The following is a 14854-nucleotide window of genomic DNA, read 5'->3' on the forward strand; positions in this document are numbered from 1 at the left end:
GAGATGGTTGAGTAATTCTGAGCTGGGTGTTCAACACGGATGAGGCTGTCGAGCTGTATGTCGTTTGGAGCGAGGGTGACACGCTTGGCATAGATGACCGACCCGCAGCGACTCACGAAGAGCTACTGATTCCGATCCATAGTATAGCGGTTCAGCTTCTTCCTCCTTTGATGGTTGCTTATGTGGGCTCTGCAGCTCGCTGCTTTCAGGCAGCCTTTTGTTGTTACTGGAGAACAATTTTCAACGCCACACGCCGAAAGCACTGCTACTGCTGCTACTAATTTCGACGACCGAACACCACCACACAGTGGTGTGGTCGTTGGGAGCGTGTAGTTCTGAGTATGACGATGAGTGTGCAAAATATTACGCAATTCCATCCTCCCTATTCGCACGCGCCCGAGGATCGGAGGCGAATGCCACTTCGACTTTTTTTTTTTTTTTTTTTTTTTTTTTTAACTCTTTATTTGTTCCAACTTCAAAATAAATTACATTTCATTTTTAACCTAGGTGCTCCAGTTACTACAGTAACTTACCAGCCTTAATTGTTATGATATATATCTAAGTGTTTTTACATTGTTCCTGTCTTGGCAATTCAGTATTTTAAACAGGTTTTTTAAACCTGCATGTCAGTATAACAATTGATAGCTTAAAACTAAATAACTAAAACTAAATCTTATCTAAGTATAAAGGGAATTAATCGTTGCAATTGAGGATTGTAACGATTTTTGCCGGAAATTATTAATTATTTTGTTGGACATTTGTGCTAAAGTCTCAACATTCGAAATTCTATGTACTTCGGTAGTACTGTACCAGGGAGGCAACTTCAAAATCATCTTCAGAATTTTGTTCTGAATCCTTTGAAGTGCTTTTTTCCTGGTAGTGCAACAACTAGACCATATTGGCACAGCGTAAAGCATGGCCGGTCTAAAAACTTGTTTAAATATTAGAAGTTTATTCGTCAGGCAAAGCTTGGATTTCCTGTTAATAAGAGGATACAAACATTTTATATATTTGTTACATTTGGCTTTAATGCCCTCAATGTGATCTTTAAAAGTTAATTTTTGGTCAAGTATTAATCCAAGATATTTCACTTGGTTTGACCAGGAAATTGGAACTCCGTTCATAGTGACTATGTGACTACTACTAGGTTTCAAAAAGGAAGCTCTGGGCTTATGTGGAAATATTATAAGTTGAGTTTTGGAAGCGTTGGGAGAAATCTTCCATTTTTGTAAATAAGAAGAGAAAATATCTAAACTTTTCTGAAGTCTGCTGCAAATAACACGAAGACTTCTTCCTTTAGCGGAAATGCCTGTGTCATCAGCGAACAAAGATTTGTGGCAACCCTGAGGCAAATCAGGGAGGTCCGAAGTGAAAATGTTATACAATATAGGCCCAAGAATGCTACCCTGAGGAACTCCTGCTCTAACAGGTAGTCGATTAGATTTGGAATTTTGATAATTTACCTGCAGAGTTCTGTCAGTTAAATAATTTTGAACTAATTTCATAATGTAAAGTGGAAAATTAAACTTTTTCAATTTAGCAATCAAACCTTCATGCCAAACACTGTCGAATGCTTTTTCTATGTCTAGAAGAGCAACTCCAGTTGAGTGGCCTTCAGATTTGTTTGAATGAATTAAATTGGTAACTCTCAAGAGTTGATGAGTAGTTGAATGCCCATGGCGAAATCCAAACTGCTCATCTGCAAAAATTGAGTTCGTATTGATGTGAAGCATCATTCTATTCAAAATTATTTTTTCAAAAAGTTTACTTATTGAAGAAAGCAAACTTATTGGACGGTAGCTAGAAGCTTCAGCTGGATTTTTATCCGGCTTCAAAATTGGAACAACTTTTGCATTTTTCCATTTATCAGGAAAGTATGCCAAATGGAAACATCTGTTAAATAATTTTACCAGGAAAGACAAGGTACTCTCTGGGAGTTTTTTGATGAGGATATAGAAAATTCCATCATCACCTGGAGCTTTCATATTTTGAAATTTTTTAGTTATAGACCTTACTTCGTCCAAATCAGTCCCCCAGGAATCATCAAAAATATTTTCCCGAGAGAAAATATTCCGAAAATCCCGAGCAACCTGATTCTCAATAGGACTAGTAAGACCCAAACTGAAATTATGGGAACTCTCGAATTGCTTAGCAAGTTTCTGAGCTTTTTCCAAATTTGTGATCAAAATTTTACCACCTTCTTTAAGCGCTGGAATTGGCTTTTGAGGTTTTTTCAAAATTTTTGTGAGTTTCCAAAAGGGTTTGGAACTCGGGTCTAATTTAGAAACATTATTTTCAAAAGTTTTGTTCCTCAGGGCAGAGAATCGCTTTTTAATTTGTTTTTGCAAATCCCGCCAGATAACTTTCATGGCAGGATCGCGTGTTCTTTGAAATTGTCTCCTACGGACATTTTTAAGACGGATCAAGAGCTGAAGATCATCGTCTATTATAATTGAATCGAATTTAACCTCGCATTTTGGTACTGAGGCAGCTCTTGCTGCAACTATAGAAGTAGTCAGAGATTCAAGAGCATAATTAATTTCATCTTTGGTTTGCAAAGGAATGTTTGGATCGAAGTTATATTCCATAAATGTTCGATACTGCTCCCAATCAGCTCTATGGTAATTGAAAGTAGAGCTGTTGGGATTACAAATTATTTCTTGGGATATTTCAAAAGTTACTGGAAGGTGATCAGAACCGAAGTCAGCATGGGTAACCAATTGGCTACAAAGTTGACATGAATCAGTTAAGACCAAATCAATAGTGGAGGGATTTCTTGCAGAAGAAAAGCATGTTGGGCTGTTTGGATATTGAATTGTGTAATAACCTGCAGAACAATCATCAAACAGAATATTACCATTGGAATTGCTTTGAGCATTATTCCATGAGCGGTGTTTTGCATTAAAATCACCAATAATGAAGAATTTAGACCTATGACGGGTAAGTTTCTGGAGGTCACCCTTGAGAAAATTCTTTTGCTGGCCTACGCATTGGAATGGCAAATAGGCAGCTATAAACGTAAGTTGTCCAAATTTTGTTTCAACAGAAACTCCCAAAGTTTCAAAAACTTTGGTTTCAAATGAAGAAAGAATTTTATGCTTGATTCGTCTATGAATAATGATGGCAACGCCACCACAGGGTCCATCAAGACGATCATTTCTATAAATCAAGTAATTTGCGTCCTTCTTAACCTTATGGTCAGGTTTAAGGAACGTTTCAGTTATAACGGCAATATGCACGTTATGAACTCTCAAAAAATTAAATAGCTCGTCTTCATTATCTTTAAGAGATCGAGCATTCCAATTTAAAATGTTTAATGCTTTAAAATCCATTACTGAATTTTAAAGTCATGACAATATTATTAGCAAATTTTACTCCAGTTTGAATAGCATCAAACATGGAGTTAGATTTAAGCATATCAGAAATCATGTCAATTAATGAATTCTGTAAAAATTCCATTTTAGGGGCAGTAATGCTTCCTAAGTCAAAATTGTCAAAACTTCCGTTAGAACGTTGGTTAGTATTTTGATTTCTACCCGCTGCAATAGCAGCATAGGTAGCTCCATTAACTCGCTGAACATTGTTAGCAGCGAGGGGAGTAGGTACAGATGAAACATTTGAAGCAGGGGTGATATTTGTACCTACGGGTACGAATGTAGAATTTGTTCCTCGCTGACCGTTGTTACCAGCAGAGGAATTTATACCTGGTCGGAAACGTGAAGCGTTTCTTACCTGTCGGTTAGAACGAGATTGTAGGATCGCTTTGCGAGTCTTACATTCCCAAAAATTGGATTTGTGGTTTTCACCACAATTTGAACATTTAAATTTCTTAGGATTCTCCTTCACAGGACAGTCGTCCTTTGCGTGAGAGGAATCACCACAATTCATGCATTTAGCTGGCATGTAGCAATTTTTAGTTCCGTGACCCCATCCCTGGCACTTACGGCACTGAGTGAGGTTTTGGAAATTTCCTCCAGTCTTCCTGAAGTGTTCCCACTTCACTCGGACATGGAGCATAAGGCTAGCTTTTTCTAAGGCCTTAAGGTTGTTTAGTTCACTAGACTTGAAGTGAACTAAATAAAAATCATTAGAAATCCCGTTGCGCGAATCGCCAGGACGGGATTTCATTTTCATTTTGATTACTTGGAGTGGCACAACTCCAAGTAATTTTGCCAGTTCATCTTTGATCTGATCCAGGGATTCACCACTGGGCAGTCCTTTCATGACAACCTTGAACACACGTTCAGTTTTGGTGTCGTAAGTAAAAAATTTGTGCTTCTTCTCAGTAAGATACTTGAGAAGACATTTAAATCCGTCCAAGGTTTCAGCCAATACACGGCATTCACCCCGACGTCCAATTTGTAGTGAAAACTTAACTTTCACGAAATTCAAAAGTTCCATGCGAAGAGCATGGAAATCGGTAGTGGTTATCACAATAGGGGGAATCTTTTCTTTCTTGGCATTAAGCCGGGAAAGTTTACTAGAATTTTTCTTGGATGATGGATCATTCTCATCATCCGTGAGCAAATCAAATTGATTACTCAAATTAATTTCATCAGAAGGGGGGTCAAGAGTTTGCCCCTTTCTTTTGCGTTTAGGCGCCATGGCGGCAGTAAATTTTTATCCAAATCGACTTCCAAGCAGATTACTATAAGAATCTGAAGGATCGAAGAGGAATTTTCCAAATCGATATCCAAGAAGGATTACCTCGGGTAGGGTCCAAACAAGGATCGAAGAGGAATAAGAGGAGTTGAACAAGGTAGAAAATTTTTACAGGTTGAGCACTGAAAAGTGCTGTTTAAATTTGTTGTAGCTTTAGGTAGTAGTAACACTTCCTTAAGCAAAAAGCAAATAGATCCGCACGGCAAGAGAGCACGATGCGGACTGATGCCACTTCGACTTGTTTCGTCTACTTACTACTCTCTGACGACTGTGCATGTAGGTAATTGGTGGATTTGTTAGTTAATTCGACGCTTTTGGACAATGCTGGACATTTACCAGTTTTTCAATAGTTTCTTGTAGAAAATCAACATTCGGAAGCATTGTTATCGATACGTAGCCATATTTCTGATCGATTGGTTGAAATTAAACCAGGGGCAGCTGAGTTATTAACGTTCAAAAACTTTCTTAATTTGTTACATGTTCCATTTTCAGTTTTCACAAAGTGTACCCCTATATAGAAATCAAAGACGTAGTCCTACGTCAAAACATTGTAAATTGACTAGGAATTTCCAAAATTATTGTTGCTCATCATATGCGCATTGCACAGTTTGTTTGTGGCCAAAGCAGCGCTGGGAGGAGGAAGGTAGATCAAAACTCGACCAGTGCTTTGATGTTAGGAATGCATTGGGAACGAGACCAAAAGCAAGATAATTCTAATCAGAAGGCACCATTTGAAGGGACAAAACTGTAAAAAGCCGCATCAGTTGATTGATCCAATTGAGAAACCGTAATAAGCTTGAGGAATGTTGAATTCGACGTCCATTATCTAAATGCTAACTGTTTTTCATATGAGTCTGATATTCCCATATTCCCTTTTCGTTCGAACTGTTTTTTCATGCAAAAAAAAATGTGTTGTATGAAAAATGCGGTTCGATGGAAAACAAGAATATGGGTGAAAATCTGGTAACTAATTTCAAAGCGTGGCTGATCATCGCGAGATGGTTTGGCTGGCGTCGTTCCAGTGACAAAAGGTCACGACGTATGCGATTATAGCATAGAGGTAAGAGGTAGACAGTACTGAGGGTTCCGTATAGCAGTAGTAATTACTTAAATAAATAATTGTGCTAAAACAAGTATTCAAATGAATTTCCGATTTCAAGTATTTTTTTCTGTATTGTTGAAAATTTAAATTTATTTGTTCAATGGTGCTGTCGTAGTTGCAAAATTTCACCTAAGTCCAAATTTCGTGTGATTAAAAAAAAACTTTTAACACTCCGAACACGCCTTCGGTAAAATGTGCAACGGCAAACTTGCAATATTTGATAAATCATAGCTCAGCTATTTATTGACAAATAGAGATGAACTAGCCTTCGGCTAAAAATCTCTTAAATAAAGTTTAAATAAAAATTATTGACAAATTTTATATTTATTGATGCTATTTGAAACTGCATATTTTAAAAATTTATTCGGTATCAATAGATTCAAAATCGATCGATAAATTACTGAGCAATTATTTTTCAAACATTGCCAAATTGCTACCACACATTTTACCGGAGGCATCGTGTTCGGAGTGTTAAAACGTGAGAAACTTAAGATGACCTAAATTGATTGATGACGTTTTAGTAGATTAATTGTATACCTTATTAAATTGATTTTCCTTTTAATTCTACTACTATTGTATCACTTTCAGTATCGCTTAAAAAAAACTATAACAGATACGTATTTCGTTTACTACTTGCAAACTTATTCAGTGTCTAGTCATACACAGCAAAAAAAATGTAATATCGATCAACGTAATTCAAGCTGATGTAATAGCAAAAAGCAGATACAATATTACATCAATGGATGTAATTTTGTTCTCAAAATCGATGTACATCGTACAACGTTGTATTACACAACCGATGGAATGACCTGGTTGCAGCAGTTTGGATGTAATATTCAACAACTTTTTTTCTGTTATGTGGAGCGAATATTTCAAATTTTCCATCAGTCTGTATGGCCGTGGGAATACAAAGAGAAAGTGTATGAAGATAATCTGTCAATGTTACTTAGGACCTAATGGAATAATCAGCTTGAAATGTGTTGTAAATATTAAATATTTAAAATTTTAATCCGCCAAGAGCAACGCAATAAAATATTAACGTGATTTTTCTTCAGTGCACCATCGATAAAGCAGATCGCGTATATTTTTTTATTAAAATGTCATTTTTTCACTACCGGGCCGTAATAAACACAATCGATGAAAACAAAATTGATGGTGTGCGTGATCGTCGAGTCTAGCCTTCCAGGTACAGATGTATTGATGTAAACAAACGTTATGCTTGCTGCTACGCAGGGAAAATAAACGTTGTGATTGGTGGATGCTGCAGGGATTTGCAGTAGTGTTCGTAAGCTCGAGCTTGGAGTGCTCTCTGTTCATATCGTTTTTCGACCGACGGACGGACGACCGAGGCTCGATCGCGGCTCGCTTGCTGGCTGGCCGATGAAAACCAGAATGTGTGTGAAACAAAATGGAGGTGTTTTATAATGGTGCGTAGCTTATCCCGTTTTATCGCACAATAGTGCCAGAAAAACGAACCGAACCCGGTCGAAAATATGTACAATCCATAGCGGAAGCGAATTGCAACAGTTTGGTGGTGTTTTTGGCCGGAAGTGGATATTTTTTGGCCTATTTAAGTGCAGTTGAAAATTGCGGAGAAAATGAGATTTTTTTTTTCCTTTGCCTTCGTTTTAATGCTGCGCTGGGGCTTCGGTCTTTCGGGTGAGGCGGAAGAGCAAGAGGCACTAAAAGAAGAAGATTCGAATAAGAACAAGAAGGTGATGCGCGGCTCCACCGTTCCACGACCGACGACGTTTTAAACGTGAGTGAAGAATGTGAAGAGGCAAAGCGAAAAAAAAAATGATAAAAACGCTCTATAGCAGATTGGCTGATCATATTTTTTTTTCGTGTTATCGGGTTTTAATATTTTTGTGAATAATTTCAAGTGAAGATCAGTCCAATACGGTTTATTTTGTTTTTGTTTTGAAGTCTTGCTTCATATTGCTGATTTTGAATTCGTTTATGTAAATTGTTGCTAATCGTAGGGACAGTGAATTTTGTAATTTCTCGAAGAAGTTGATGGTGTTAGTGAAGGATGTTGGTGGTTAAAAATTCTGATTGGAAGGATCTCAAGAACTATACGGTGAACTGTGAAGACACCGGTCGAAATATGCAGTTATCTAATGGAACATCTATGCAGACGATGGAGTGAGAGTAGAATCGATGAATTGGTTTGGTAAGTGTATTTTTGTTTCTTTAGCAAAAACAAACATTTTATCCCGTTATAAATCATATGGACGTTATTTTTTCCATGACATCCATGTAATTTAAAAAAGGATTTATTTTCCCCTAAGATGTATGTACTGTTATACTGGCATGAAAATGTCAAAACGCTTGATCCACTTACTGTTATGATATTTTAAAGTAAATTAAATAAATTACACTAAACATTAAGTTTTAAACGTTTTTTTGTATGTCCTATTAGTTTTTCCGAGTTTTGTTGTTATGAAGCAGTACACTTAAAAAAATTAACACATATCTAATGGATAAAATCCATGTGAATTTCATATAGCTTTCCTGTGATCACATAGCAGCAAATCCCATCACAAAATCACATGAATATTATGAGAGGCGAGATGGACCAAACTATGGTCTTAGCCGTCTGTAAAGACAACCACAAAGAAAAAAAAAATAAAAGAATATTATGAGGTCGATGAAATTCATATGAAAAATCGTGATGTGATCACATAAATGCTATGTGAAATTCAGATGAATTCCATTAATTTTGATTGCGTTTCCAATGGAAGCTATATGAAAACTATTTTCGGTGTACCTAGGCAATTTGAGAAATTATATAAGATTTTAAATTTGCAGCTCTTGCAAAAGTTGGGTCAGGTAGCCTCATAAATTGGATCAAGTTCAAGCATTAGTTTCAATACAGCATTATTTTCAACATGTATTATCATTCTAAGGCCACAGGTAAGTAAAACAGATTTTGTGATTGCACATCACCCATGTCAAAAAATAGTGAAAACTAAATAGTGAAACGGAATAATCAACATTGGCGACACTACAAGACACGAACGTATGTATGAGTTAAATTATCATTAAATGATTAATCTTTTCCAATACCAACAAATTGAATTATCGAAGTATCAAATTCCATAAAATTATACCATATAAACCATAAAAAGGTTAAATGTTGAATTGTAAATATACAAATTTCCGTAACGTAAGAATATGGTACGCAAGTTTTATTTAAAAGAACATTCACAGTTCAAAAGTGAAGAACTTTTAATTAGAATGAGCCATTTGTTACAAATTCCAGTTGTATGAACTTATTATTTTCCGGAGACGAACCAGCCCAGGGCTGAAAGTCTCCTTAATAAAGATATAAAAAAAACTTGTTATTTTAACAAACCCAGGGCTGGTACCTAAATTCTTCACTTGTAACCTTTTTGTTAATTCTAAAGATAAAGGTGATGATTTAAAAAGGTAGGCTTCTGAAGCGAGAGTTTTGCCGACTCTCAACTTAATAATGCTCTAGGTGCACTTCTACAATTATTAATTGAGAGTTTTCTATGCCAACCAATGCATGAAGTTGTATATTGTGAGGCAAGCACAATGATACTCTATGCCCAATAGACTGATGCAAAATTTGAAATTTTCGCTCCACAGTGCTCAATCGGTTCCAACTCGCCCTAATAAAAATTGTATGGTTAATTTGCTTAACGACGTGTTCTGGGTATCATCCAAACCATTTATGGAATAGTTCAATGATTTGGGTTATCGTTCGTTTATGGTTATTTTTTATTAGGGCGGGTCCTGATTAACTTCCAAAAAATTGAGTTCACTTGGTAATAAACTGACGTGGCACAAACCATTTGAAGTTTATATGGAGATTACTATGGGAAAACCAAACTTGTTGTTCATTGTCTTCTGGCCATTTTCCATACTGCACTGTCAAAAAGTTTTATAATTTATAGAATTATAAATCTTCTCAGTTACAACTTTGCAGATGATTGTTTTTCAGCCAAACAAATTAAATAGTTATTAATTGTTAAAGAGATCTTATGATTTGATCAAGCAGCTGTTTTGTAAGCAACACTGTATTATGTAGTGCGACATAGTAGGCATGATTATTCTACGTGACATAAACACCAATGTTGCCTGCTGAACAGTTCATTGAGCATAATCATAAGAGATTAGTGACTTGAATCATAAATATATTTTCTTCTTTACATTTGATCGAAAAGTGGCCTTCAACAAAGTTGTAGCTGAGAAAACTTATTACAATCATAGCTACCATTTTTAAAAGCAGAGTAAAATTATGAATTTTCAGAGAGTTATGAACAAAAAATTTGGTTTTCCCATAGTGATCTCCATATAAACTTCAATAAGATTTGTGCCAAGCCAATTTTTTAATAAAGTTGTTAAAATTTTGGGAAGGTAATCAGTACCCAATTTGGTTATTAACACTTGAGCACCGTGGAGCGAAAATTTCAAATTTTGCATCAGTCTAATGCCCAGGGAAGTCGAGGAAATCTCCAGCCCGAAAGATTTCCTCGACCGGACCGAGAATCGAACCCGCCGTCTCGAGCTTGGTAATACCGCTTATACCATTTTACTGACTAGGCTCCCTCATGCTATCCGTAATAACAGGAACTTTTAAAAGATGCAATTTTGCTGAACAACTACTTCTTGAAATGAAAGTCTGGGAAAATTAGGTTAATTTACTTAAAAGCCTATGACGTTTTGACGATAGTGTAACTTCTTTTAGCGCAGTTAGTGAAGGTCCAAATCCAAAAAGGAGCTGCAGGCGGTAGTTTTGTTACGATCTGGGAATAGTGATCATTTTGTAAGGTTTTTTGCCCATACATTATTCGTACACCCAACCGAGAAATAATCAAAGATTCCATTACAGATTTGCGTTGCGTTGCATTTGTAACGGAGTATGTAATTCGTAAATTGCATACTGAGAACTGTCATGTACCTACTTTAACGTTCTTATTATGATTGCGTAAGTAAAACTATTTGGTAGTGAATAGCTCTCCAATCAAAGTTCAGAACAGGAGAAGTATGACAATTACCATTGCCCACCACGCCCATCTTCTTCGTTATGGGGAAAGGAAGGATATTGTTGATGTAACATTTACTTAACGGGAGGCCAGCTACTCACCGACGCCCCGATAGATGCTACGGAGGTGGATAGTCGAGTAGAAGATGGGTCAGGATTCGCTTAAGCGACGGTGTGACCATAGTAATTGTTTTGTTTTGGACGAGCTTGGGAGTAAACCCATGATCGTCTACTCAGTAAGCAACAGCAGCCAAGCTCCTCAATTTAAATTTTAGAACCTTATTTGGTGAAGTTTTTATAAACACTGATCGAAATATAATGTGAACATATAAAAAGGAAGGGTCTCACCCGAATGAACTGTAATTAGTCAGCCTTCTCGTGTTTCCTAAGCTGGATGAAAATGCGTCCACATATAGCCATGGTGACGCATAATAAGTTATCACAATTGGTTGACGGGGATGAATATAATGAGCTTGTTTGAATTGCTTTCGTGCTGCGCTTGGAAATAACCACTTTCGGATAAAGTTAAATTTTCAAGTGCAAGATTCTCCCTGCAAATTGCTATTCATTTATGCGATTGTATACAGAGTTAGAATACTACTCAAAATTCCCTAGAATCAAGGAATTCACTTTAGTCATGCCGTGGGATTTTGTTTAAAAACCTCAGACTGCTTCGAATCCTCTCAACAGTTCTCTCCAAACTAAAGTTTAACCAGAAACACCCGATGTGTAATCTATCGTTCACAATCATAAGGGCGTATCTGCGATGATTGATTTTCTTCATCGATTTTCTCTTGTAGTGAAAGGTTGTAATAGTTAACAAAAGCAACATCAAATGCACTGAGAAATGTTAAACAAGCCGAGTTATTAACAGAAGGGAAAATCTATGAAGAGAATCTACCATCGCAGTTAGGCCATTATGATTCTGAACGCTAGATATTATTTAAATTTAGTAGCCTCGCGTAACCCCACATTTTACCTGTGCACCAATTTTGAAACCATACCGTGCCAGCACTATATTTGACGCGTCCCTAATGATGACGCACTCGACTAATTAGTATTTGCAGAAGTAACATTTCAAAAATAATGATTGAATATAGTCGAACATTATTGAGTGCGTCGATTTAAAGGGTGATACGGTCAAAATTTGGTCAAGGGAAAACGCGTGTGAATCGGTGAAATCGTTTATTTAAAAAATCAAATTAAATTTCTTTTTCAAGTTCAATTAGTATAAAATTTAGGAAAAATATTCAGTTAGGCTTCCGCTTTTCCAAATCCGAATTGCCGGGCCTTACGCTTGACCCCTGCCATCAGATTTTGTACAGCCACCTTGTCCACCTTCTTCGCCGCAGAAAGCCAGTTTGCCTTGAACTGCTGCTCGCCCTTAGCAGTTTTTTTGGTCTTCTTTAGGTTCCGCTTGACAATAGCCCAGTATTTCTCAATTGGGCGGAGCTCTGGCGTGTTGGGAGGGTTCTTGTCCTTGGGAACCACCTGCACGTTGTTGGCGGCGTACCACTCCATGGCCTTTTTACCGTAATGGCAAGATGCCAAATCCGGCCAAAACAGTACGGAACAACCGTGTTTCTTCAGGAAAGGCAGCAGACGTTTATTCAAACACTCTTTCACGTAAATTTTTTGGTTGACAGTCCCGGAAGCTATGAAAATGCTACTTTTCAAGCCACAGGTACAGATGGCTTGCCAAACCAGATATTTCTTTGCGAACTTTGACAGTTTCATGTGCTTGAAAACATCTGCTACCTTTCCCCTTCCTTTTGCCGTATAAAACTCCTGTCCCGGAAGCTGCTTGTAGTCGGCTTTGACGTAGGTTTCGTCGTCCATTACCACGCAGTCAAACTTCGTCAGCATCGTCGTGTACAGCCTCCGGGATCGCGCTTTGGCCGTCGTATTTTGTTTATCATCGCGATTTGGAGTCACTACCTTCTTGTAAGTCGATAGTCCGGCTCATTTTTTGGCTCGATGCACGGTTGTAGACGATACACCCAGCTTATTTGCGGCATCTCGGAGAGAGAGGTTAGGGTTTCACTTGAAACTACCGGCAACTCTCTTTGTCGTCTCAGTGGCTTCCGGTTTTCGATTTCCCCCCGATCCAGACTTCCTGGCTGTCGACAAACGTTCCCCAAACACTTTAATTACATTTGTAACGGTTGATTTGGCAACTTTTAGCGATTTTGCCAACTTCGCGTGCGAGTAGCTCGGATTTTCGCGATGCGCGAGCAAAATTTTGATACGCTGCTCTTCTTGCTTGGACGGCATTTTGACAACTGAAGAGTGAATTCCAAAATCAAAATAGGAGCAACATTTTACACACACACACCTTCAAAATGAGGGGTGTTTAGGTTTTTTAAATGCAAAATTGAAAGAAATACGTCAAGTTGATATTGACCAAATTTTGACCGTATCACCCTTTAGAAACCGCTTCGAATATGGTGCCTCCACGGTCCACGGTAATGTATGGTCAAAATGCAGACAATCAGTAAAACTATATGAAATATGCCATAAATTATGTTTTCAAATTTAGTGCACAGGTAAAAATTACGCGATGCCATTGTTTAACTTCCTTGGAACATACTTCTTGGTACCTATACCTTTCAGAGCCGTATGACTAAAACTATTCTAGACTCTAGGAACTCACCTTTGAATCGCCTTGGAATTTTACTCAGAGTTAGCTTGGAACGCTCCTCGGAATTTCCCTCATCATTTCCTAAGAATTCTTCCCAAATTCCATTGAAATTTTTCCTAGAATTCACCTAGGATTTTCCTCGAAACAGTACAAAATAAATTCTAGTGTCCTAACGAACTAATTGTGGTGTTCTCAATTAATCGTTAAGCTTGAACAACTTTTTCCGTTATAGTTGCTTCCATTAATTTGATTGCAATGCATTATCTTGTTTAGACGAATTTTTATTCGATTTGTTGCGATAAGCAGAAGCACCGCATTCAGTGCGTTAACGAGAACGAGAATTTTAGTATTTGATACCCTCGAAACTCGGAAATAATCTTAAGCCTCTCAGCACTTTCATGAAATTATCAGGTTTTGAACACCAATTAAGGTGCTTGTGCCTCGTAGCGTGGGTAGATCACCTTTTCGTGGTACGTTACGGGATGTAAGATCTACCATCGAATGCTAGTCCTGACTGCTTCAAACTAGGGGAACAGGATTTTTCAGTAATCAAAGGAACGCATCTTAGTCCTTGTTACTTTTTATGCCTTGTTGATAGTGACAATACTAGGCTTTGTCCACCGAGGATGAACTTAAAGAGCAAGGAAAAATAATGAGTTAGTTCGTCTTCATCTATGTAATTCCTTACCTTCTATTCGTTGTTCTCTAGTTTGAAGCGGGTAAGACTCTGAGTTCTGATGCATGGTCATTATCGGTGTCATTGTTTAAATTTGTTGCAAAGGAATCCAATTTTGACTGACAAAGGTGCGCGGCTTTGGAGCGTGCCTTTACCCTTCGAAGGGTATAAATAGAATCAATGAGAATGGATTCCTTGCGATGAAGGCAAAAATGACAACTATATCAAAACCGAATACTTCATCATTTCTAGATAGACCTGGAATTAGGGCCTAACAGCTTTTGTAAACAATGACTTCAATCGATGATTTCTAGAAATTCAAGGCTCGCCCACGCAAACCAACCTCCTCATTGGGTAGGGAAAGACTTTCCCTATCCGATGGTTATGTTGGTCTGCGTGTGCGTGCCTTTAGTTCCTAGAAATCATCGATAGAAGTCATTGTTTACAAAAGCTGTTACGCCCTAATTCCAGCTCTATCTAGATTTATTTCTCAATAGTGATGGAGTAATACGACATGCACTAAACTAAGAACACGGAACAGTCAAGTATCTGGGAGTCATTCTTGACAGTAAACTTAACTGGAATTCACATATAGAGCAGGTTGTTAATAAGGCAATAAATGCTCTTTGGATAAGTAGGAAATGGGGCCTAAAACCAAAAATGATGCACTGGATTTATTTGACGTAAGACCCAGAATATCCTACGCATCGGCTCGGCTCAGAAGAAGCTGGGGAGACTGCAAAGACTTGCTACTCTCTC

The 14854-nt window shown here is 37.6% G+C and overlaps 1 protein-coding gene across 3 annotated transcripts in view; it reads left to right on the forward strand.

Moving 5' to 3' along the window:
* Positions 1–7140: 7140 nt before the first annotated feature.
* kis (kismet) overlaps positions 7141–14854 on the forward strand; it is a 95094-nt gene continuing 87380 nt past the window's right edge. Inside the window, exon 1 of one of the 3 annotated variants that reach the window (XM_065227422.1) lies at positions 7141–7191. The gene's annotated coding sequence lies outside the window, so the exon portion shown is untranslated. Of the gene's footprint in view, positions 7192–7443; positions 7524–7581; positions 7938–14854 lie in introns of those variants that run through there. The other 2 variants (XM_065227423.1, XM_065227421.1) reach the window with 2 other exon arrangements.

Source organism: Ochlerotatus camptorhynchus, unplaced genomic scaffold (assembly GCF_037179485.1).
Source record: "Ochlerotatus camptorhynchus isolate MF236.1 unplaced genomic scaffold, CSIRO-AGI_Acam_v1.1 ptg000274l, whole genome shotgun sequence".
NCBI classification, from domain to species: Eukaryota; Metazoa; Arthropoda; class Insecta; order Diptera; family Culicidae; genus Ochlerotatus; species Ochlerotatus camptorhynchus.